At 35.6% G+C, this 4,381-nt stretch overlaps 1 long non-coding RNA gene across 1 annotated transcript; it reads left to right on the forward strand.

The window, feature by feature from the left end:
- Nucleotides 1-383: 383 nt before the first annotated feature.
- LOC136264769 (uncharacterized) lies at nucleotides 384-3,485 on the forward strand. Its single transcript, XR_010705305.1, has 2 exons — nucleotides 384-1,434; nucleotides 3,193-3,485. It is a non-coding gene; the product is annotated as an uncharacterized lncRNA (long non-coding RNA).
- Nucleotides 3,486-4,381: the final 896 nt, after the last annotated feature.

A 4,381-nucleotide genomic window follows, 5' to 3' on the forward strand; every position in this document is an offset into this window, starting at 1 on the left:
TAAGTCAAGAGCGTAGTGGTACACAACAACATTGTTGCTCTGGCATGAACTTAAAATACTGTGGTTAAACATAAGTAATGATATTGGGTTTCCAAATGAATGTGTTAACATGAATATATTGGATATTTATTAACACAATTAACACATTGGTTACCCTTGCAGAAACTAAGTCAGAAGAGCAATGGAAAAGTGAACCTACAAGAAGCAAAATTGCTTGAGAATGGGTGCTATCATTGTAATATGCATTAAAAAATAGGTCATGGATGTTAAGAGAGATATGGAAGGAAAGTTACGTATTTTTATCTGCAAACAGTACTCACATTTTGCTCCAGCCCTGTAAGAAAAAATTTTATTATTATTATTATTACAGACAGTAACTATTATTATAGTACAGGAATAATATAACAGGCACTAAGCCTGTAATAGTCCTGATCCTAAGATTCTATACATAACAGAAAATAAAACTTAGATACCATATTTAATGGTTTGGTAAAAAGTGTCGCATCTTGTCTTAAATAATGATAAAGTTGGTGCTGTAACAACTTCCTTTGGTAGGTGGTTCCAACAGTTTATCATTCGTTGACTAAAAACATTTGCCCTGACATCATTGAGTATTTGTTGTTTATAAAGTTTGAAAGGATGACCCCTAGTTCATGGTAAAACATCTATTATGAAAAACTGAGATTGATCCAAGTTGAAATGATAATAATAAGATGAACAAAATGGTTGAAAATGACAGATTTCAGTTCTTTAAAAAGTATTTTATCAAGTCCTTTTGACTTCATCTTTGCTAATGTACCTAAACTTCTTCCAAATAACTTCTAAGACTTCTTTTGAGGTTGGAAAAGGTTTCTAAGGTGGTGTTTAGTTGAGTGTTCTATTAGGATTTTGGAAAAACATAAGCGATCTCTATTATGGACCACTACTGTGGTTCATGATATTGCAGGGTGAACTCCTAACTTTACCATTAGAGTAGTAATCTACATAATAATTTGGAATTATGTTCAAGGAAGCTATAGCAAATACTGGCAGAACTTAAACTGGCTATATAAAAGAGTTGTACAACTACTTGATTGAAAGGTTGAACTGTGCCTGGAAAACATTATTATTACTAGGCCCAGGGCACATACAACCAAGTACAACCACCAATGGGGCAATCTACAAATGGGGCATGTACAACAGTGCATGACCAGCACAGTGTGTGTGGATGGAAAAGATGCACTTTCCACATCATATCATGCCACGGATGTGGCACTCTTCACTTCTCACTACACGGGATCCAGGAAATATTTTAATAACAGATATCACGTGCAAGCGTAACAGAAATAAAATTACAGGCGCTTTTTGTGTTTATACTGTACAATTGTGGTGGACTGGTGATGCCACACCCCAGAGAATGATTTACATGATGGTTGTGTGGCTTCTCGTATGGAGGTATGTATTTCTCTGTGTGTGTGTGTGTGTATAGCTTTGGCTACTTGGCCCAAAAAGTGGGGGGGAGGGAGAAACATGCTTTTGAAAATAGTTTTGGGGGCCGGTTCCTACGCCCTTGCAAGGCAGAGAAATGCTCCATGTTAGAACTGATGTCAAAAGATAAGCATGTAGTGTTGGAAATAATTTAAGATAGCCGGGTGTGATACCAAAATAGTTATCACAAAGACAAACAGCCTGCAGGCTACATGTATATGTGACCGGATCTTGGAAAACCTACCTTTTGGGCACAAGCAAACTTTTTGGGAAAACTCAATTGAAAATTTCAACATTTTTTTCAATATTAATTTTTTTTGCACATTTGGATAAAGCAACTATTAAACCCTCTTGATGTGAAGTTTCACACCCATAGCTTCTTTTTCTTAGGAGATATGGATGATTATATCTGACCATGTAGTAATTTCACATGCGTGGGACAACAATTAACTTACAAATTAGGTGATTTGTTCAGGTGCTGGAATGGCTAAAACTTAGTCTTAGACAATAATACAGGGCCGTAGCCAGACTTTTATCTGGGTAGGTTCTTTTAGAAGAAAAGTGGACCTTTTTTGAGGCCCGTTTTATATGGATTACATTATGGTGTGGCATGCTGAAACTAGGGGGGTCTGGGGGCATGCCCCCCCAGGAAATATTTTGAAAATAGACACTAAAAGGTTGAATTTAGTGGCATTCCAGTCAATAAAAATAACAATTTTTAGGTAAGCTCAAGACCAGCTATTTGGATGACATCTGGGAAATATCTCTACTGCTACTGTAATTATACCATCTGTGATTATACCATCTGTGATTATACCATCTGTGATTATACCATCTGTGTCTATAATATATTGGAATGTCACAGTGAATAAGAATGGGAAAGATTGAGCACTCTGTTGGATCGCGCATTGAAGCATGCATGGATGCTATTTATGGGCTCTGCATGGGAGGGGCTTGCCCACCAAAAATTTTATATTATGAAAGTTCTAGTTTAGACAACAAATATGGTTTTGTAAATAAATAAGTAGTTACATACAGATTTTATAAGAAAATGTAATTGTGACTGTTCTATTAGGGTGATTGACTGCTCTATTAGAGTATCTCGATCTTGCATTGCATTACAAGCACTGAATGAGTCAGCTACTCGGAGCACTTAATTTAGCTTCTTATTAGTGGTGTTTATTAAACTGGAGCTAATGGACTTATGCTACAGAAAATTTGGACTTGTATACTAAAATTGTGGACCTTTTTGCTAAAATTGTGGACCTTTTTCCCAAGAGGGCGGTTCTTCCGAACCCCCCGAACCCCCCCTGGCTACGGGCCTGTAATACATGGCATTTAATTGCATAAATGTACCAAGAATACTTCATTAAACTATCAGAAATGTCTTTTAAAGTATTCTAGATAGTAAAAACGGAATTATTGGTAAACAAAGTGGTTTGTCACCATTTGTCACCCTTAATCACTCACAGAACTCAATACATTACCATAAAAGTTAGTTTGTAATGTACAGGAGAGAAAATTGGCCATATCTCAGGAATGCTTAAAGATATTAAGTTGAAATTTTGACACAAGAAAGATAAGCACCCAGTACCTTATTTAAGCTATAAAACAGAAAATTGACCAATGTGCCAAAAAGGTAGGTTTTCCAAGATCAGGTCACATATTAGTAATGAACTTATTCCAGTGAGTATTTGTCATCAAAACATGATTGCTCCAATACAGGATTGGAGGATCACATGCTTACCATGTAACTTTGTGAGAGATTATGTGAGTAACATCAGCTATCATTTCTCGTGATTTTGAAGGACACAATTGCTCAAACATTGGCTGAAAAGGAAACTGTACAAGGATGCTATCATATCAAAATTGTATTATAACAATTGCAATTGGCTTGGTGCCATAATGGCATGACAAAAAGTTGTATATCCACACAGGAAGTAAACTGATCACCAACTGATTTGCATGCATATTAATGAAAAATGTAGCTACATAAAAAGTTTAATCAACACCAATTATTATTCACTTAATTGCATAATGCATTACTGCCACTATTCGTAAACCACAATGAATACATGATTATGTACACCAATAATTCTGAAGTTATGGAAATGATTATAGACAAAATGTTTACATGTTAATGTCAGGTGTTATATACTATAGTTTGAGGGAGTTCAGGCGACAGATTATATCCACATGTCATGTATATAATTAACCCTCAATTAGTAGTTTCTGTAGTTGCACACTACAATTAGCTAAGGTTATCACTGTTCAGTTATTCAACACGGTAAAATGGTTATGTCACTTCTAATCCGGTGGAGCCTGCCTAATAATCTACATAAAGTCATCAATTAAACTGTTCATTGCAATAATCCCACGATATATGCTGCATGTCTGTTTACATTAATTTAATTTTACTGACTAATGTAACCATGCACCTTCTTCAGCATATTGGTTCACAAATGACCTGCCTATTGATAGGATATTCGGTTCTAAGGTAACTGGTCTGGTCCAAGAGTGGATCCATTTTGTATGTGATGGACCAGGAGCAGTGGAGCAGACCAAAGAAGAAGGGGAAAAAAGGTAAGCATATGCTGACAATAGCTGGCTACATTCTCCTTGTTAAGTTTCCAATAGTCAAATAGGACTTCTAATACAGGAAAATTGGAAAATTTAAACTCCAGATTAACTCTAAAGTTTACACAACAGGCAAAGCTTAAGTTTTCAATCAAGTTATTGTACAACCCTTCAAGGCAGTTTTATGTTCTGCCAGTATTTGCTTAAGCTTGTATTCCAAATTATTATGTAGATGCTTCATCATTATATATAGCCATCAATATTATCTTCACAAAAAGCTAATGCAAGTCATGATTACTCGCAAAGGCAAACAGTGTATGTGACTACACAACATCAT

Source organism: Dysidea avara, chromosome 1 (assembly GCF_963678975.1).
Source record: "Dysidea avara chromosome 1, odDysAvar1.4, whole genome shotgun sequence".
Classification (NCBI taxonomy): domain Eukaryota; kingdom Metazoa; phylum Porifera; class Demospongiae; order Dictyoceratida; family Dysideidae; genus Dysidea; species Dysidea avara.